A 22,033-nucleotide genomic window follows, 5' to 3' on the forward strand; every position below is an offset into this window, starting at 1 on the left:
GAGGAGGAGGAGGAGGAGGAAGAAGAGGAAGGAGAAGAAGGAAGGCTCTGAGCTGGGCGTTGCTCTGGCAACGTCGCGGCCTTCGCCCCGTCATGGCCCGTGAGGGGCGGCTCCCCTCAGCCTGAACCCCGCCAAAACGAGGGGGGAGGTTCCTGTTGCTTTTTGTTGAAAGCCTCAATTAAAATTAATCTGGGAAGGCAATAATAAGGAAGGAAATGAAGGGATATATATAAATATATGTGTACTGCGGTATCATTACTTGTCGGTGGCGATTAAGGGAGTCCTGCTGTCTGGAAATTGGCTTTGCCTCCCAGGAAACCTGAGGAAAGAGCTGCCCTAGTTAATGCTGCTGTAGCTCTTGGGAGAGGCTTGGAATGAAATAGATACAGGTTTTCTTTTGAAATATGCTCTTGAATAAATTAGTTTGCGTCCAGAAATGGCATCTGTTTTCCTTGGCTCAGATATTTTTCTAGAAAAAGTGTTTAGATATGCAGCTCACATGGAAAGTGGGGCTAATATCTGAGCAGCTTTGAAAATCGGTGCAGTGTTGTTTTTAGAACAGAAATGCTGGTTTAATTCCAAAGCTTAAATACAGAAATGCTGTGGGGTCAGTAACTCCTGGAGAGGGAAAGGATGGGCCCTTAGACAAAGATCTCATGAGGTGAAAAATGAAGTGTTTGGCAGAGTTAAGGGGCCTGGTGTTCAGTGACACCATCTAACAATAAACCTTCTCTTTTCTTTTCAAGGAAGTAGCTGAAAACACTGGCTGCATCTCTGTGTCTCTTGGAGGTAGGTTTTGAGGAGGCAATGTGGTCCACTTTTATGATGTTTTTGAAAACGGTGCCTAGAATTTCCCGACTGGAAATTTGAGGTCACATATCCTCTGCGTTTCACTCGGGCTGTGGCTGATGGATTGGAAGAAACCTGGGCTGGTTATTACAGGTGTACTTAAGTATTAAACATACCCACAGGCCTCCTGTTCCTGTAGGCCTTCTGAACTCAGAAGACCTTTCTCATTTGTGTAATTTTTCTGTCGAATTATCACAATACTGCTCAGTAGCAGCACCAGTGCAGATTTCAGATGCGTGGCAGGAAGCACTCGAAGAATTTCATGGCCATGTCCCCATCCTTCCAAGGATAACATAAACCTGTTGTGTTTGGCTTATGCTGTGCCATATTGTTCATTCTCCCACTCTTTGCTCAGTCAGTCACTCGCATCGTGTTTGGATTATGAAGGACAATGTGAAAAAACTCTTACTTTGCTTCTCAAATCAGGGAAAGCAATTATAAATCTTTTATTTTTAAATAGTGCTTTATGATTGGAAATTATGCATGCCTTCTGTACATCTCTTGGAAGGGTATAAATATAAAAGATTTGTTCAGCTGTTTCTTTTTTGTAATTATAAAATGCATTAAAGTACAAATGTAGCTTTAAATCCACGTTGTTCTCAAACTGTTTCTCATTGCTACATGCACTGGAAATATGAAATTAATTCCTGGCTGCTTATTAATCAATGGTGTTTGCTCATGCAGGTCACTTGCTGATTTATCTCCAATTCACAGCTCATTAGAAGGTGTGTAACTCTTCAGAGATGTTGTTATTTAACAGGTATGTTTTCCTAGTGCCATTAATGACCTCTGGATTTAGTAACTCCTGACACAAGAGAGATTTGGGAGATTATTCACAGAAAATTGGAAGACTTTTCCCATGGGTATTGCACATATTAGGTCATGGAATACCTGGTGATAAATTTACCAATTTGTATTTGGATCATACTCCCAGGATGCCAATAAATTTCTTAGAGTGCCCAGGCACATTTCCAGGTGTTTACACACTCAGAAGTGTCCCAGACTTTCTCATCCTCCCAGGAACAGGTGGTACCTCTTTAATTGGTACAGTCACTGCTTTTCATCAGTGTGTACCTGCTTTTCCTGGGGTTGTTCAGTGCATGAAAACATTGGAACAAACTCTGATCCTTGTGGAACTCTGCCTGGGATGCCCTGGCAGCTCAGTACCTCTGCAGCAAAAGTCACTCTGTGCTAAAAGTTGCTGAGAACGTGTTTTATAGACAAAAATAGTAGAAGAACATATTTTGTGTCCTGAAGGAGCTCTGCAGAGATCTGAGCAGGTTAAGGGATTACAATCTTTTGTATCACCTTTTTTTCATCAGAAGGTGTGGAAGGGACTGGTGCTTTAAAATGAGGTGTGCAGCATCATCTGTGGTGGAATTTTAAAAAGCTGATCTCAGATACAGGGAAAGCAATTTTAGTTAATGATATGATAAAAATTGGGCTTTTTGGTAAGAGTCTGTAGAATAGCAGAATGTCCTGAATATTCAAAGGCTTTATTGGTTGTCTTCATTTTACCCAAAATGCTGCTTGAGTATGGAAGACTTCTGCAAAATTAAGAGGGTTTAGTTTAAACTGTTTGAAGGATTTGAAAGTCTTGCCAAGAGGCTCAAATAACCTTTAAAATTCGAATGCTTCCTGAGTTTTGAATGCTCCATCTTTTAAAAACTGTCTCCTGCAACTCTACAAACCCTGACTTTAGTTTGTATTTCAAGCACAGGATAACAGCTCCTGTGCTCCTGTATCTGAGATGGTGAAGAATAGAGCCCAGTTTTGAAAACATCCCTGAGGTGATGGCTGAGTTTCACTGCTGAACTCTGATCCTCTCAGCTTTGTCAAGGAGACTCGCAAGGAATTCGAAGCAGATATTTTTATATTGCAATGACATCACCCTGTTCCCTGAGGTTTCCAGAAAGCTTACAAGCCCTCTGTGTACAGCAGCGTGTGAAGTCATTCTAAACTGAGAGTAATTCTACTGCAATGGTGTCGTGTAATTGTTCCAAAGCTGCTGAATTAGATCCCGGAGTCTTGTTTTTTTTTTTTTTTTTTCGGTAAAGATAAAGCCTTGAATGAGAATCAGCCAGCGGAGCCACAAAGGGCAGCTGTAGTTTTTGCTCCCTGCACAGGAGGGTGCTCAGCCTCTGTCTTTATCTGCAGGAAGGAGCGATTCCCGTGGCCATCAGAACCAAGTGGAGAGGCTGTTTCCTGAACAGGGCTTTTCCTGTAGTGACACTGGAGGAACTGTTAAATACAGTGACTCAAAAATTATTCAGCTGTTACAGAATTTCGGGAGGTGTGTGTTAATTGCTGCTGTTAGACCATTACGGAGGAATTTAGGTCAGAAGATGTAATGATCATGACGTTGGTATTCTCTAGTGGGTGTCCTTAAAGGTGCCAGAATTTTCAATTGAATCTTTGAAGTTTCTGAAAATCAGGGTTTTTTTCCCATCTAATGTGTTCATCTGAACGTGTGAATCCCTGTGTGAATCGTTCAATATAACAATGAATTCTCATGTGTGTAAACATGAGTGGATTTACCAGAAGGAGTAGATGAGTTTGTTAATTTATATTCCATTTGTAGTACCTGCTAGTAGTTATATCCTTAATTATTCTGTATTTTCCTTGTTAAATCAGAGAATATCCAGAGTTGGAAAGGATCCACTGGGATCATCAAAGCCCAGTTCCTGCACAGGACAGCCCCAAGAATCCCACCATGTATGTGATATACAGCAATATATTTTATGTTCAAAATCCAAATTAATGTTCTAACATAATTCATAACATGGAATCTGACTTTCTCTTTACCTTTTTAGGGATCAAAGAGGGGTCTTGGATGTTGTTGTCTGGTCAGATTTTAGTTAATTGACTTCTCTGTCTGAAAGCAATTTGCCAAACCTTTGTGTTGTACGATATTCCAGCCCTCTGGATGCATGTCCAATTTCGTCACTAAGGAAGGACAGTTTTGTTTTTAAAAAGCAGATGTCTGGAAAAGGAAATATCTCCTTTCAGACCTTTTGGAATAAATACAAACCCAGAAATGTAGTAGGCAAAATCTTGTGTGCTGTGGTGAAGGGGATTCGTCCCGTTAACATCAGCACATAAATATTTGCTTCATTTCAGTCAATATTTACCTCACAGGTCAATAAAACTTGTTTTGCACTTCACAGAGTTAATATTTACTTGCTGTTTTTAGCTTGCTGACAATATTTAAAATTATCTTAAGGGTATGGGGGCATTTCTATTTCTTTTCTAACAAAAGAAGATTTTGTTCTGACAGAGGTGTGTTAGTTTATTAGGAAGTGTTATCCACGAGTAAGACCATGTTTGTCATGTAATAAGATTATCCAGATTATGCCTGTAACACTTTACAAGTATGAAAAGGATTTTTTTGCTTGAAAGGGTCAAGTGACTAAATGTCTTACCAAATTTAAAAGTAATTGCTTGTGTCTGTAAAATTAGGCAGTAAAAATTAGGATGCAGACACTAATTCAGAAGGTAAAGTGAAATTAAAGTACTCCTTATTCTGAAAATTATTTTTGTTTTGGAAAGCAAGCACTAACTTAGCCATTTTTTCAGTTAAGTCAAAGCACAGTGGCCAGGCTTGTATGGCTTAGGAGGAAGTGCAGAGATGAATTTTAGATCCTTATTGTTGACTAGACCACATTTCCAAATGTGCAAGTTCATTTCCACAGAAGAATCTCCCCCGCCACATTTCATATTTATATCATAGTTGGCTGTCCATTATTTCCAGTGGTTGAGGTTTATTAGGAGTTGATACATGACTTTCAACCTGCTCCAGCCTTTGTCTGCAGCCTCTGGGTGAGAGACAGGCCCAGCTCCTTGTGTCTGCTCCAAGGAGATAACAGGGGTGCTTGTTAAGCCACACGTGTTATCTCACTGCCATGTACCCTGTTCCTGCATGCTGCCCCCAAACCCAGTCCTGAGCAGTTTGTTTACATTTCTGTCACACAGCAAAACTAAACATCTCCAATTCTGTCCCTCAGAATGGTGATTTTTTTGGTTGATACAATTAGAGATGAGGGTGAGGTTATTTAATTGAAGCCTTCAGTTGAACTAACAACTCTGAACTAAATCACAGCACACCCATATCCCTCAAACTGTCAAACAAAACATCTGTTTATGATAATGATTATCTTAATTGAAGAGTTCTAGCTCATGCCATGCTTTTCTTCATTAATAGAAAGAATTCATGGAAGAATAATTAGAAAAGTACTTTACTGTTTAACTAAGAACTACTTCTGAAGTGAAACACTGCTGAAGGAATATTGGAATTCATCTTAGACTCCTATATAAACTTCCTCTTGGTGAACCCAACCAAGTTAACTATTTTTCAGCCTCCAGTGCTGCAGTAAAAATGTTCTTCCTTAAATCTGGCTTGCTTGCAGTCAGAGTCTGACACACTGGATTTAGTACAGCTGCAGAATTAACATTTGAAACTCCCATGCTGCACGGTTTCCCCACGTGTTACATAAAAATGCTGTGCAGTTCCTCTCTCCAAGGCTCCTCTCTTAGGGCTTTAGCTGCCTGTTTGCCTCCCCTTTGGTCACTGTTTTAATTTATGCACAATCCAGTTTTACACACTCACCCAAATTACTATTTATTGTGAGATAAGTATGGTAAATTAATAATTTTGCCCAATATTGACTTAACATTCCAAGTGTAACAGCTTCAGAACATATTTTGAAGATACACTGTGTTTCAGGTGATGGAAGGAAATGTGGGTTTCTCTGAACACCTGAGCTGTAGAACTGTGATGGTTTGGATGTTGAGTTTCCACTCAAGAACAAGAAATTTTCAGGATTTTTCATCCAGAGGCTGAATTGCATTCAGGAAGAGTTTTGGAAAAGTAACTAATTTGATTTAGGGAGTAGATGGATTTTAAGGTCCTGTGGTAGGTAAGTATCACCAGGAGTACCCCCTCCTCCATAGGTTTTCAAGGTAAAAGTAGTTCTGTTGTTTTTTTTATTCTAAAGAAATATTTCCTAACCTTTATTTTACAAAGAGTCCTTCATAGCAACCAACTAATTTTTTTTTTTTTACTTTTATCAGTTTTTCAGCCCAGATTTGGAAATCACTCCTTCCCTCTTTATTCTAATGGTCCTTCCCCTCCAGGAAAATCTCAGCTTTGATTCCTCTGGAGTCAGCAGTGAAGGATAGATTGGGAGCAGTGTGAAATTCTTGCTGATGCTGCTGCATCTGACAGGAGAGCAGAGCCACAGAGCAGGAAATAGCATCAACATTCTTCATGAAGCAGAGAAAATAGGTGCAGGCAAATACTTTAAATTGAACTACAATGAAATTAATGCTTAAGGCCCAGTTTCTCCCTTCCATCCAGAATCTGTCATTTAGGTGATTGGGCCAGCAGGTGCAAACATAATTGAATTCAGGGAAATAAATAAGGAGGGAGGCTGGGGATTGTTTGCTAAAAAGGAGACATCTAGTTTACTAATTAGAAGGATTTATAGGATGCTGCACTGAAAAATAGATGATTATTGATAGTCTATCTTAATCATGAGAGTTACTTTTATGGTTTGAGTTTCTTCCAGCAATAATCAGGAGCAGCACCCCCTCTGCTCTGGACACTTGTTTGCAGCTGGAAACTTTCAGACGGGCTGCAACAGAAACAATGTTGTCAATTAAACAGGAGGTAGAAAAAGTATGTGTTACATCTGTCTTTGAATTAGTGACAAAGAAGTTGGAATTGCTTTCAGTTTATTATAAGAGCATAAAAAGTTATTGGACTCTAGGAAAGTAAGATGGAAATTGCTTTTGATAATCTCGTCTAAAGGTATTTTAATGGAAATCAGCAGTAGGTGTTAAACTAAAATATTTGTTAGTGGACACTGCTGAAGTCAAAGTTAATTTTTTTTAAAATTCATTTATTTTAAATGTCGTAGTGCTGATAACAGTGGTGCTTAGGCTAATATCATTTCGCATTAAAATTCTTTTAACGCTCACAGCTTTATCAGTTACCAGCAAGCTCATCACGGCAGCCAGGTATGAATTACACATTTCCCATGCCCTTATCTAATTCATTTCTCCATCCTGCACTTCAATAATTTGAATCTGAAGTACATCAGGAAAACAGAGTTGTTTCCTTCTCTGTGGAGAACTTGAGCAGAACTATTCCTCACAAAGAGTAACAAACAGCCAGACTGAATTACCATGGAGGAGGTTGCAGCTGAGGTTGTAAATAATTTGAGAGACATTTGTGATACATTTCCTTCTGAAAGGGAATAATAGAAAAAAACCCCAAATCCATAGGATAAATTTGGCTGAGCAGCCTGTTTGCTATTTCACGTCTAACACTCATTTTGGAGATGGATACACCAGTTACATGCAGCTGAGGCCAGTTCAGTTTTATGTGCCTGGTAAAACGGAGCGGATTCCCCAAGGGGCTCTGGCCCGTTCTCTTCTGTCCGTCCCTGTGTCCGTCCCTCTGTCTGTCCCTGTGTCCGTGCATCTTTCCACACAATTCGGAGAAAAAGAAATGAAAGTTTTGCAGTGCGGGGTCACGTGGGCAGCGCGCGCCGCGTCACGTGGGGCGCGGGGCGGAGGGGGCGGGGCCCGCGGCCCCGGGGTCGCAGCCCGGTCCCGGTCCGGCGGCGAGCTCCGAGTTCGTTCGTTCGTTTGTTTGTTTATTTGTTTATTTGTTCGTTTGTTTGTGTTGTCCTGTGGTTGGGGCCTCCCTTTGGTGGGCTGTTCCGTTACTTCGCTCTGGTTTCTGTTGAAATTGCCTATTTGAATTGCTGCTTTGAGTTGAGTATTGCTTTGAGTAATCAAATCACTGTAAACAGCTGCGCTTTCTGCTCAGAGACAGTCCTGGCTCCCCCACAGAAGTATTGGATCCAGCACAGAGGTAGCGACAAAGGTCCCAAGCTATATAGCTTGAGTTGCACGGAATATTTTAAGTCAAGTTTACATATTCCTGTCTATACTCCACTGACTCTCTATCACTTGACCCGCGATGGACGCTGTCCTTCTGCACTCAGTTCTAAAGGCATAATTATCCTATTTAAATATTAAACACCAGAGTTCTTTTTTTTTATTGTTAAACCAGTATTAAACTAGGACAAAGCTGATTTACAGTCTATGGCAGCGTATTGCAGAGTCGCTGGCATTGCAGCTGATGTCCTGTTCCAGCAATATTGGCGCTGCCAGGAGGCACAGAAATGTAGATTTTAATCAAAAAACTTTATTTGAGATCCACTTCAGTTAAATTATAAGTTAATCTTGCCATGTGAACTTCCAGGCTGTTAAAAAGGGCAAATGGTTGCAGTGTCCTCTGAAACAATTCAAACCCTATTTTTCATCAGGAGATGATTCCACCACCCTGGAACTGAAACTTGGGTGTCTTTTCCTCACAGATTGTTATTTAATCACTATATATTAGCTTTCATTGCCCTTTTGATATATTTAGGCTCATAAACTTCTCATTGACTAGACTGAATTTACCACGATGTTGTTACTTTTTATGAACAGAATGAATCAATAGCAGATCTGTTGGTTTGCACTGGGTTGTTTAAGGGATGCTTAAACTTTACTGAGAGAAAATGGAAGGGCTGATGCCCAGTCCTCCCCTCTAATACTCATTATTGGTAACACTGAGTACAGCCTGCCCCAACCAGCAAGTGCTGTACACATTATCCAGAGATGCAGGGCCAATAACATTTCCTAGCATTCTTTGAAATGTAAAATATTTTGCAGTGTTCCCGATTTATGGCATGTAATGCTTGCAAATTATTTATTGTTGTAGTGGAAAGCTTTTACTTCATTACTAGGGAATATTCTAGAATAAGACTATTTTTTTCACTGAAAATAGTAACTTTGTCTTGAAAATGTCTGTCTTTTATCTCCTTTTATATGTACTTTTATATATTTTTATATATTTATATATGAGGAAATAGTAACTTATTTCACTGTACTCCTCAAATAGTCTGTACAAACCAGCTGACTTCACCTGTGAATTTGAAGCACAGTGTTAAGAAATATCACTGGGTTCATTTTATCATTGAATTTTAGGGATTTGGTTTCTTGCCTTTTTTGTTGTTGTTGTTGTTGTTTGTGTTTGTTTAATAATAATTAAAGCCATCTATTAATCAAGTTCCACATGGACAAGTGCAGAACTCTGCCTAGTGGATCTAAAAACTTGGGAATTCTTACATCAGTGTAATTGGGTGATAACAGCCCAGACTTTGTGCTTGCTGGAGGGATTTATTTGGACTCACTGTTGCCTCTATGGGCTTCCTCACCCATTATTTATGCATCTTTATTATTGTATTAAGCGGTTAATTAAATCTGGTCAGGTTAACCTTTCTTGATGATTAGAAGTAGGCATCTCAGCCACTGGAAAGCAAATCATTTTGGGTGGAACATCTTGTTCTTGTTTGAATAATTATCTTTGTTTACATTCACACAGCATTAATCACTTGAACCAGACATTTTTTGGGAAAGAGGGGGAGTGCCCAGAGCAGGTTTTCAAATGCTATGTACAGAAATTATAAAGGAGATACATTTCCCTTCCTTCTCCTCCATGAGCAAAATAGGGAAACATTTTGTATTAATAATCCAGAATTCAGAGTACACAAAGAACTGTAATTTGTTGTCAAATAACTTTTAAAACCCAAACCTCCAGGCTGATCACCTGAACTGAGTCCTGTTTCCTCAGTGAGAATTCTTCAGCAGTAGCATTCCAATATTTTCCTGGTGGAGTATTTCTCATTCTTTTCCAGTTATTACTGTTATTTTATAGTTCTGTTTATCTTTGTTCTGTGATCTTTTTTTGAGAGCTAGTGAAAGCCTCTTGTCATTTTCGCTGTCCTTCCCCTTGGTTTGGTATTTTCTGCCAACTCCTCTGCCCTAAAGCCTTTTTTTTTTCCATTTTTCTCCATGCAGTGGGATCTTGCCTCCATAAAACCATTGCCTTTATTGCTCATGAGGGGGTGAGTTTATCCCAGAAAAATGCTCTGTATATTGTGGCTTCTGTCATCAAGGTGGGAAAGACCAAAGGAGAGATGGCAAAGTGACCTGGCAGATTTTCTGATTCTTCTTTGGGAAGAACTCAACAGCTCAGTCAAAAGATGTTCATTCTGAAGATAATTTTATTTTGATCATGAAATATTGTTTATAAACTGTTGCTTCTCAGGAACCAAATTGTGGGATCATAGGAGAACTGTAAGCTCAGCGTGGTCCAGGAAGTGGGATGGTAGGAATTATTAGAGAAGAAATAGAGTAAAACCACACCAGATTTCTTGGTACCACTATAAACTCATCATATATCTGTGTGAATACTCTCTGCCTCAAAAAGGAGATGTTAAAGCAGCAAAAGCTGTAAAGAAGGGCAAAAAATGCAATCAAGGATATGGCAGATACGGGGAATGTGAACCATATTCCCATGTTCCTTCTACAAAAGGCCCCAAAGTCATTTAAAGATGTGACTTTCTTTTATGCAATTCCTTTTCTGATTAAAATGGTCTTCTGTAAGTGATTTTATGATACATATAAATATTATGGTTATCAGTTTTCACAGTTAAAATAAGTCTTTTTTCTTTGGCAGGAGAAAGGCTGTACATGCAAATTCAGATTCCTGATGCATTCCCACTAACTCTGCCCTTCTGTTCTGGCAGAATTAGGAAAAACTGTGGGTTTTGTATTTTCTTTTATTTGTTTCTTTATGTATCGTGTGCTCTCTGATTCTCACTTATTTCATTATCTGTCCTGTTCTTTTTCTTTTTATGGCTACATTTGTGGCTGCATTTTTTTATTTTATTTGTTTATTTTGCCTTGAACTGTCTCCCAAATCCTTCAGTTCTTTTCTTTTTAGCCAGACCTGAATAAACACATTGAAGCATCATTTTCCTCTCCTTTCATTTACACTTCCTTTCCTCTTCTACTTCCATATCTTTTCCCCTTTCCCCCTAATATTATCATTTTCCCCTCAGCATTTGTTGATGTTTTTCTTTTCCATGAACTTTCCTGTCCTTTTTTTGGTATTTTGTACTTCAGCTCAGGGGAGACTCAACAAGAATTTGGGCCTTTTTTCCTTAATAGTGTGAAACTGGATAGAAACTACCCTAAAAATGTGTGGGACAAACTCTGTCCTGAGTGTCCTGTGGCATGAGGATGACTGGGAGCAAATAAATTCCTGTTTAGCAAATTTAACTTCTCCTAAAAATTCAGGCTCCATCCTTCCAGCTGGAAACTGGATCATATAATGGGTTATTACAAGCTGTTAAAATTTGAGACCGAGGAGGGGGAATAGGCTGAAGTTATTCCATGGATTGTTCTGTTCTTTGTGGGAGGCTGTTAAAATAAAGCAACAGTATAAAAGATGAATTATATACAATTTAATGGAAAGCTGTTGGAAGTCATTATGATATTTCTTCCTTGATTGTCTAACATTTGTGTACTTTTAAAAAGTTTTACATTTTTTGGTTCTTTCTGAACATTATGAAAATTGTACTGAGAGGAGTAAATTCATCTGCATAAAATTGACTGCAAAGAGCAATTAGTCCTTCATTAATATGCAAATTTGGTCCAGTGCAGATTCATCTATATATGAGGCTTAAATATGCAAGTCAGTCTTGCTGTGCGAGAAGCCCAGATGCTTTTATTTACTTTGAAATTGAGGGATTTGGTTAATGATGTTGTTGACAGGAAAACTTGAATAAATTTGATGATCACCATCTTTCATATTAGACGAGGCCCATGGAAAAAAATTACCAAGTAAAATACCAATTTTATTTGGTAATTTCCTATTACCAATCTTGTAATAAAATGTAAGATACAAAGTAATAGAGTTAGATTTCCTAATGTAGTTACCCTGAGACTTAAACTGTTCCCCAAAGATAGAGCCATTTTTCTTAAACTTTGTTTTTCCAGAGGGTAAAGACATCTCCATAAGCTGTATGAATAACACACTGCCTGGAGATTTAATATTGGAAAGTTGGTTCTGTGACTTGTCTCAGTTGGTGAGAGGCTATAAGCCTGAAATGAAAAAGCAGGAGCTTTGGAAATGGTTCTTTGTCATCTTCCATGATTTATCTGTAGACTCTTCCTGAGAATTAGTGTTGAGCCCTTTGCCCTGAACCTGTGGAACCACCCTGGAATCTGTCTGAACACACAGCCAACTCTATTTGGATCACCTAAGCTCCTTAATAAACATTTTCCTAAATATCTTTAAATCTTTACAGCCCTTGGTAATGAAAGTTTCTTCCTGCTGGCACCCACCGTGGGCTGGCTCAGAGAAGCAGGGTTTTTCCTTACCAATAAATCCAAGTTGTGCTGTTTCGTGCCTCTCTCCACTTTTCCTGCCCCATGGTTCCTTTGGCACATCCAGGATGTCCAGCAGCCATCACTCAGCCAGGTATGGGAACAGTTCCTTTGCACTTGTCAGTCTTGATTCACCTGCAAGGTCCCACAAGTTGTTCCTCCTCATGTTTCTTCCTTTTTCTTTCTCTGCAGTTCCCTCAGGCCTAAATTTAGCTTTGGCTTAAGCAACCTGGTCCGTGACTTCAATCATGCCCACTTTTTCCTGGACCAAATCTGCTCTTCTGTCTTGCCTGAGTGAGGCATTGGCAGTTCCAAAATAACAGAGAAATGTAGTTTAAATGGACTGAACTGTGGGGTAATTTATTAAGCTCTAGTTGTAGCTACCTGAGGACAAGTTAATAGATGAGACCATTTGATTCCTCTCAATTCTTGGCACAGCTGTTTGGGATATAAATCCTCACAACAGTTGGTTTCCAAATCCTTAATATGCTGCACTAGGCAAAAAGTTTATACAACCATGTTCATGAAAGAAAGAAATTCAGTGAGACCCCAAAATTGTTCATGTGGAGCGTGGTGTGGTCTTGCAGGTGAATCCAAAAGCAGGAAAATAGAGATGGAATTGATTATTTGGGGGCAACAGAGGAGAGATCTGTTAGTCTTGTAAAGGGTCTGGTTATCCTGCAAGGGAATCTGTGCTTTTTACCATCAGAGTGAGGCACTGACAGCATCAGAAGGCAGTTTATTTGCAGTGCTTAATAGTTTAGGAGGTGATAAATTGATTAAAAGGTGAAACTTTAAAACCACACCATCTGCTGAGACTTAGATAGCCTTTGCCTTTGAGAACATAGAATTGTTGGACAATTTCTAGTATTTTTCAGTACCATCCACAGAAATCTTGGCTTTCTGATCTAGCTCCCAAAAGGAGGAAAATATTAATTTTGAAATACATAAACAACAGGCATCTCAGCACAACCTGAGGTTGTCTCCTATCAACTATGTAATCTTTATATTCTAGATTAATAAACACTTCAGCCTTGGAGTTTATTAGTCCAAAATATATTTATTACCTCATAAATTCAAACCCCCTCCAGTTACCATCTAATTAAACTCCAGTGCTGTGCATGCTATCTTTGGGGATGTATTAATAATGGAATTATCTTGTGAAACAGTAATTACATACTTTGTGCATTCTTTGCCACACTCTTTCTTCAGTGTCTGTGTGATGAGTGGGGCACACAGTGCTCCATTGTTTGGAGCTCCTCCAAACTCTCTGTGTATCCAAGGATAAGCAGATTTTTTTTTTTTCCCCTCTTAGTAGAAGAGGGAGAAAAGTTTGTGCATTTTTTGTACTCAGGAAGAACCAACACCACCAGACTAGGAACAGTTATGAAACATGATTGTGCAAGTGATTTTTCACTCATGCTTTCTCCTCAGTCTTTGAGGAGATTACTCTTAGGAGTAAAACCTCCTTGCAGGATATGTTTTGTCCTTATTGCAGCTGCCAAAAGGTGAAGACAACCACTTCATCTGCAAGAGAATATTCATTTATGAGGCTTCACTGGTGACATAGGTTTGAAAAAGGAAAATAGGCTTAAAGCCTTCCTCAGGAGAGAGATTTACTCACAGTTTTTTCCAATGGTAAGTGTACTTGCTGTATTCTAATTTATAAATGTATTGACTCTATCTGTGCTTGTGCTTTTTAAGGTTGTCCCCCCATCTTCTACTCTGGATAATTTGTATTGACAAGAATTCTTTTGCTCAATTTTCCTTACTTACTGCAGAATTAGGTGTCTGAATCCTGCCTGGTGTTCCCTTCCCTGCATGGAAAGAGGCACAGGAGGCAACACCTTTTGCACATAACTTCCCTGGAGTTTTGAAGTGCCTTATCTCTAGTTCAAGTACATCTGTTGAGCAACAGTGGGAGTGTGTGATTCTTGTTGACACAGGCTCTGCTCTACCTGACAGGAGGGGGTTTATTCTCTGTAATACTTCCAGATGCTGTATTCCAGAAATTGTGGCTTTAGGATCCATATGTTGTGTTTTCTTGCCTTTGTTCACTGCAATTGCTGGGGCTGTGCAGTGTCTGCATGGAGAGGAAGGGCACTTCCCACCAGTTTCCTCACTGAATCTTTCAGATCTTTCCAGCACGAGTTTTGCCCTGTCCCTGGTTTTCTGCTCCACAAGTTCTGAAGTCTAATGCCAAATGCAATATGGAGCAGTGGTCACTCACTTCATACAAAGGGGTTTAACTGAACTTCCAGCTGGAACTCCATCTCCACTCCTACACTGTGATTGCAACCCAATGCTTTACTTGCATTTTGCAGTCATTCAGAGGCTGTTTTCAAGTCTTCCAGATTTGGACTTGTTTTGATATCACTGCAGAATCCTGCAAGAATTCTGCCAACAGCAAGGCCAATGTGTTGGAAAGCAGATGGCATTTCTAGTACCTAAAGCCTGGTCAAGTTTGAGTATCTCAGGAGTAAGAGTGACTCAAACTTGGAGCTTTGATTCCCAATAAGGCTCTATTTGCTTTATCCAGTAATTTTCACCTGCCAGCACTCACAGTGATTTAAATCAGACAGTTTTCATGGGTGAGTGTTATTCTTTGGAAATAAAGAATGCGTGACAAGCTCCTGTAGTTTCATGAATAGCTTTTTGTAAACCACAAAATGAAATGTAATTACTGTATGATATATATTTTACAGAATCTAAAATGGCTTTATCAGCCCAATGTCTAGGAATTCACCTCCTGAGATTGAACATCTTGTGCTTGGTAAAAATGGTGTCTGATACCACTTGGCCACACTGTAGAATGGAACAGTTTCCATTGTAATGAATAGCAAACATCTGCAAAGAATAATTATATTTATGACATATTGCTCAAACATACATTATTATTGTTACAGCTCAGGGTTAATTACTGGTTTATCAAAACCTGCTGACCTCAGAACTTTTGGTTGTCTAATACTTCTTGTGGCTGTTGATGAAAATGATGGTCTGTGTGTCCCCAGAAGGGTTCCAGGTTGTGTCTCGCCTGTTCTGTCACTCTGGGTTTTTGTCACTGGTGTCTGATTTGGAAACTTTCAAGCTAGGCACCTTTCTGATGTGTTTTTCCTGATGTGAATAAATTCACTGTAGAATACTTGCAGAGCAAGAGATGTTTGTTGTCAAGCAATTATATCAGATGAAACATACAGAAGGGTAATATTTTAGTCTTTTTTTTTTGCTACAGGCATGAATCTGAAGATGAATTCTGGGAATTTAGGGAAGGAAAAAGAAAGGGCTTTTATTTTCTTAACTTTTTTTTCCTTGTCCTCTGTATTTTGCAGTGATTGCTTTGAATCTGTGAGGTCATCATGGTTGAAGGCATGAAGATGAGGACATTAAAGCCTTTGCCCACTTATGGCAATTACTCTGGAGACAAACACAGGTCAGAAGACAAATGTTACGAGCTACCTGTAAGTTCTGGTTCACAAAACAGATGAGAATCCAGACATACTTCTGAACTTGGAAATGAAATTTATTCTCAAGGTAATGGTTGAGCTCATTATCTGCAGCTCTTTCTAAATGTAAAGTAAGGAGTGCAATGCCCATATATTCTATCTATAACAGCTGACATGTTTTCTGCATTCCTGTGTTTGCCTAAGAAGTCATGGGTAATCAATTTGATGTGCAAAATATACTGCATGGATGAATTCTGATACATATCACTTGCCATGGCTGTGCTGTTATGAGAGGCAAAAACTTCCAGAAAGGAAGCAGCAAGGAAAATCTGCCTGATAATTTTCTCATCAGTTTTTCTCCAAGGACATATCTGTAGGTGGATTCTATAGACAGTGTTTGGGGGTTTTTTCCCCCCCTGACTGGTTCTCTGTGTGTCAGTTATTTTCTCTTGCTCTATTAGAAATCAAAGCTACCTTATCACTTCAGTATAAATATATCTGTATTTATATCTCTCTCTATATCTCTCTCCTATAATCCTAACTAGGAAAAGCTAACCTGAAACATTTCATTTTCAGCCTTTGTTATTATTTAAATACATGCTTTAAATGATTTTTTAAATTCCCTACTTGTATTACAAATAAATTCCCATCTTACTGGGAAGCAGAATAGGCAGGAACCAGCAGCAGACAGATGTGATTATAAAAGATGTTCTGTTTTATAAATAATATTCTGGTTGTAATGAGACTTATGGTCTTAATAAACTCTTAGAATGTTTTCAACACAACCAAATTAAGTAAGTTTAAAATCTGATTTTCTAGTTCTAACCCTATCAGATCACTTTTTGCTTTATTTTTGAGGACAACCCCCAACATTTTTCTTATTTTTAGAGAACTTCTCGCAAAATAGAGTAACTCTAGTTCCAGCAAAGAAAAAAGGGAAATTTGTATGGATAAAAAGCATGAATGACAATCCTGATCATGTGGAAAAAATCAATCTGTGAGCTTAGACATAGTTCCATATTAGTCTCCTCCTTTCTTGGAAATCCATATTTTCCCCAGAATATCCAGCAGCATTACGTAGGCTGTCAAAATTTGGTCATAATATTTCATGGAGTTGGTTCATCCTTCTGCTGGAAAGAAACAGCTGGATATTTTGTGTCTTAATGTGACCAATCCACCTCTGTTGTTGTCATTTTAATTGCTGGGGCTGTTTTTTTAAGTCCTCCACAGAAGGTCTTTGTAGTGACAAGCGAAGGGTTCACGCTTCGTAAGCAAACATAAAGAATGCTGCTGCTAATTGGAGAGGGAGTAATGCAGTTATGATTCCATCAACATTTAAGTTACATTGGGAAAGGACACGTTTTTTGTTGTGGTTGTGTTGCCACATAAAATTTTACTCGGGGTGGGTTTGGTGGGGAAGGTTTTAGAACAGAAAAGAACTAATCCTAGAATTACAGGGACAGGAGAGATGGAAGTTAAATTGTTCTAAGCTACATCTACCGTATAAAAAGCAGCATTTTATTACTCTTTCTTTAAAATTCTAGTTCTTAATTGCTGGCTTGTGAAACAGCTTGTCTGTGAAAATGGAAAGAATGGACAGCCTTGAAAAATTCCCTTTCCCCTGCCCTGACGAACTGCAGCCACAGTGTTTCATGTGGAAGAGGCTTCCTCAAAAATCACCAGTTTCCCAAAGGAAGGAGGTTGTTACTTGGTAATTTAGGCCTTGTGAGTGTTTTCTCCTTGATATTCTGCCTGTTGTACCTGTAGCCCTCCCACTTTCTAAAGTCTGATGGACCTTGTGTTAAACCTTGGCTTTTTTCCTGAATTACATTTCCATGGAATATTTGGCTATGGATTAACAGTTTTACAGTTATGTGCCCAAAGTTCTTTCCCTTTAATGCTGATTTTTTTTTTATATTCACATCTCTCTTCTCAGGTGGACCCTCAGCTTGAGTAGCCCTGGGAGGGCCAAAGGTGCTTCCTTTTCCAGTTCACTGCCTGGATTTTAGAAGATGTCATTTTTTAGCATCTAAACAAGGAAATCACAGCTATTTACATGAGAAGAATCACAGAGATGACAGGGCTTCCCCCCAAAACACTGCCTGTGTAATTGCTGAAGACATTCCAAGCCACTCTAACGAAGTACTGTCTGCCAGTCATTATGTTCTCCTTGGAGGACCATCTGTTGCACTTCAAATATGTAAAGGTCTGCTATCATTTATTGCTCCAAACAAATTCAGGCCTTTGTCTGACGTGCTGGAGCTCCTGAATGGATTCTAAAGGTGGTTTCAGTCACAAAGGGCAAGATACTCCCTTTGGTTGCACTCTAAGTGAAAGGTACTCCTTCAGCTCAAATTTCAGAGCACAGATACACTGATTAAACTGATTTCTGAATGTTTTCAGTTTATTTAGAAATGAATTTTGAACAACAACAACAATTAAGAATATCTGAAATGCGTTTTCTCTTAATTCAGCCAGGAGGACATTGGAAGATTTTTGCTCCTGGTGAGCAAATCTTTCCATTGTAGTGGTATCCAGATTTGATATATACTGAGATTGGAATGAAAATTAGCTTATTTTAACTAAATTCTTTAATTAGCTTATTTGTATCTGAAACTAGTGATTCAAAGAAATAGTAAAAAATAGAGTCAGCAGCTCAAAATGCTCAAATCTTTCTTAGCACATGTCCTTTACAAGGATGTAGTAGTTGGTTGTACAGTCATTATTTATAGGTTAATTAGGATCCTTTCCATGAGTAAAATGAGCAAGATCAGGCATTAAAATATGCTGATTTTTGTTTTTCCTGCTGCACATTTTAAAGAGGCTGTACAATCAAATTGGAGAACATGAGCATTGTATTTCCACAGCAGAAAAGTTCTGTTCAGAGATTTCCAGCCAGAGAAATCCAATTTCTCTCTGATTAGGGAGTGGTCCTATCTTTTTCCCTTTCTCCTCTTTCCCTTCTCCTTCCTGCACAGCAGCTAATGTTCTGGTCAGAAGTAATAATATGTTAGATCTTGAATGTCAGTAGCCCCAGAGATTCTGACAAGACTATTCATGTGCATTCATACGTCTTAAGCAAAGCTGACACTAAAGAGACCAAGAATTCTCATATTCCTCTTTTTATTGCCATGCATTAAACTCAAATCTTCTCTTGGAGACCTCTGCTAGAAATGACATATTCACCATTTGAAAAAGGCATTTTAGCAAGATCTAAACAAAGCAGCTGGACATCAATCTGGCACAGCACAGAGGCTCCTGTGAAAGCTCCCAGTGCAAAGCTGAACTCTGGTTTACACCTCACAAATGTTGTGAGATAAATACTAATGGGAAGTAAACATTCCTCCTAATCTTTGTAATTTTTTTTTTTTTTTTAGTGAAGCTGTTTTTCTAATTTCTTGGGACTAGAGCCCATGTCCTTATAGGGATACTTGGATTCTGGTAACTTGAGGTAGTTTTTTCCTGAGAAACACACACTGAGTGAATATTCTGCTCTACCTTTTACTCAGGACATATTTTACACACACTTGCAGGATGGTGTACAGCACATGTTGGGGTAATTTTGCAGGGATCTGATTAAGTCATTAAAGCCAGGTAGGCAATTTTGCCAGCAATATTTTTAATCTCCTTTTTTAAAATGGTTTGGTAGTAGTGACTAAGGCAGACTAGGTGGCTCTGGGCAGCTCGCCATTTTTAGGTAGTTTAATTTGTTAAAAATTATCTTTCTTCCCACCCAAATCCCCTTGAAACCATTTGGAGAAGAGAACTGTTGAACAGTTGCCAGTAATAAGTCCTGCTGAGACCTCTGTATCCTCCTGACAGAATTGTTGGTGCCAACTGGAGACTGACTGGCACGAGTTTGAACTCTACACTGCTTGATATATTTACTGCACATGCACCAATTCCAATAATTACCACCTCTGTAACTGAAGTTTAAGCACTCAGTCTGCACTTCATACCTCAGGTTGTTGGCAATATGTTCAATCCTATAATCTCAATTTTCTTGGAATAATTAAGTAGAAAATAAATACTTCAAAAAATTAGGAGACAGAATGGAAATCAGAGGCTGAATAATAGAGTTGTTTGTCATGTTGCTATTGTTAAGCTGCATTTATTTCTAGTTAATCTTTATTTCTAAAAGGCAGCATCTTCTTTTGCCTGCAGAGATTCACCATGAGATGCTGTAGTCCATTGACTTTTATATTCAACAGCAGAGTATCTCTTGATGTGAATGAAAAAGCAATATGAACTCCTACTTTGTTTGGATGTTTTTAAAATATAAATATTCCTTTCAAAATAAATGCTTTTGACTAGAAGGGGAAATCACACATCCCTTACTCCTTTTGGCTGCATGTTTCCATGTGAGATTGGAGGGATGTAATACCAGGACTGGCTTTAACTGCCCAATTTTCCTGGCAATTCCACTGGTTTAAATCTGATGCAATGGGGACCATCTCTCCCCCACCCTGTTGTCTTTCCAAGAGACTGGTTAATTTTTAAATTGGATCAGCAGCATTTTTTTTTAACTGGTAAAGTTTCTATTACACAAAGATAAACCTTAGACTGAGCACAAACTGACTTGCCTGTAGCTTTCCTAATATGATTGCACTGCACAGAGTAGATACTAAAATTTATATTAAAATTTCTTCATGCAGTTTCCCTCTAGGGAGAGGAAGAGGGAAGGAAAAAGCTTCATGTGACAGATGCTAATTATGCAGCTTAATGCACTTCTGGAAGTTGCAGAGATGAGAACTCTATAAGAACCTATCTATAAAACAGAGCGTATTTGCAATAGCATTTGTTCCTCTTTTTTTATTTTTTTATCTGCCTCTTCCCTGTTTTCCAGGAGGTTTTGTATCCCAAAGAGTACAAAGGGCAAGCAGGTCCAGAATTTGCCAGGCATGGATATAATTGTTCTCCAGTGTGTCTCACTGTTCTGAGGTGCTGTACATGGAATTGGGACAGCTTCAAGGTTCTGAGTCAGGAAGACTTCTAGTTGATGTGTTAGTTTTCTTTCCTCTTTAGTGGATTATTTTATTAATTGCTTATCCTGTGTTTCAGTTTACTGGGCAAATTATGTTCTGCACTTGTGCTGGGATCCTGTAGAAGGATTTATTGGGATGAATGTGTCAGGACTGATGAACTGGATCCCAAAATGCATTTTATAGGGAAGTGACCTGAGACACACAAGAGTTCCTCCAAACTGGGAGGTGCATCCACACCAAACCCAGTGTTAGAAACTAATCATCTCTTCCAGACACTGAGCTGTGCTGTTAGAAGGAAAATAAATTGATTCCCAAGCAGGGAAAATTCGGTGGTGTCCTGAAATCAGTGGGGACATGCAAGAGCCATTGTCCTGGATTTCCAAATCTACCAAATCCCTTTTACCAAATGATTCTTTTTCCTCTTAGCAGTAAATCCATACCAGCTCTTGTGTACTTAATACCAAATGTTGCTTTCCCTAATTTCCTTCAAATCCTTGGATTTCTCCTTGGGGAGGTGTGACTTGAGAACCTCTCCTGCAGGGACAGCTCGGTGGCGCTGGAACTTCCGAGGGGCTTGGCTTGGCCCTGGGCACCCAGGAATGCTCCTCACAGCCCTCGGCTGCAGCCACCGCAGGGAAAACCATCTGTTCCCCTTGGAAAGGGGTTTGCTTCCACCCGGAGCCCTCCCCCCGCATCCCGGCTCCGGCCCCAGCTGCCGTGTTTCGATGAGCACTGAGGGAATGAATCTCCTGCGTTTAAAAATACTCTGCTTCTATTTAGATGAAAAGAAGAATCTTGCTTGCCTACACTGACATACAAAAATAGGCTCAGTGTGAGTAAATCTTCAAAGTTTCTCTTGGTGAATATATCTAGCCTTGCTTTTTTTTTTTTTTTTTAAACTTATCATATAAGTTTATTTATAGAGTGTCCTTCTTTCCTCCTACTCTATCAAGACATTTGCAGAAGGTTGTCGCTCGTCTTGTTCAGGAGTCCTGAAATAATTTGCAGGGCCTTTGAAACATCATCGTGTTGCATAGTTGTGATCAACGTGCTGCTGTTGCATGAACATATCATATTTTAATGTGAATGTCAGGTTAGATGAGACATTCAGGGCTTTCCTTTACTTTAGGTGCTTTACACTGGTTTATGTTTTCACTTGAACATTGCAGTAAAAATTCTGCATATAGTAACTTAAAATTTTCCATTCTACATGCAAGGCATTGCCTAGAAAATTAATGTGTAATATGAGAGGATTAGTAAGATGCATACACTTTCCAAACATCTCTTAAAAATAGCTTTCACTGTCACTGTAGCATCTTAATTCTGAATAATCTCACAGTCCTTCTGCAAATCTGTGCATATAGTAACAGAGAAACCACCTACTTTATCCTCTTGAACTGCACAATATGGATCTGGGCATGAAAAAAACTGGGTTTTGGAGTAGGGCTCTGCTTTGGCAGTGAG

General features: G+C 39.0%; 1 long non-coding RNA gene across 9 annotated transcripts; it reads left to right on the forward strand.

The window, feature by feature from the left end:
• Positions 1-19: 19 nt before the first annotated feature.
• Positions 20-21,460, forward strand: LOC138120572 (uncharacterized). 9 transcript variants are annotated; one of them, XR_011155903.1, is made up of 9 exons: positions 50-389; positions 747-789; positions 1,534-1,609; positions 9,766-9,812; positions 10,427-12,235; positions 13,640-13,779; positions 15,471-15,672; positions 17,129-17,309; positions 17,521-21,460. It is a non-coding gene; the product is annotated as an uncharacterized lncRNA (long non-coding RNA). The 9 variants fall into 9 exon arrangements; XR_011155906.1 differs by having other exon boundaries at positions 1,534-1,574; XR_011155901.1 differs by having other exon boundaries at positions 9,766-12,235.
• Positions 21,461-22,033: the final 573 nt, after the last annotated feature.

This window comes from Aphelocoma coerulescens, chromosome 19 (assembly GCF_041296385.1).
Source record: "Aphelocoma coerulescens isolate FSJ_1873_10779 chromosome 19, UR_Acoe_1.0, whole genome shotgun sequence".
In the NCBI taxonomy this organism is placed as follows: domain Eukaryota; kingdom Metazoa; phylum Chordata; class Aves; order Passeriformes; family Corvidae; genus Aphelocoma; species Aphelocoma coerulescens.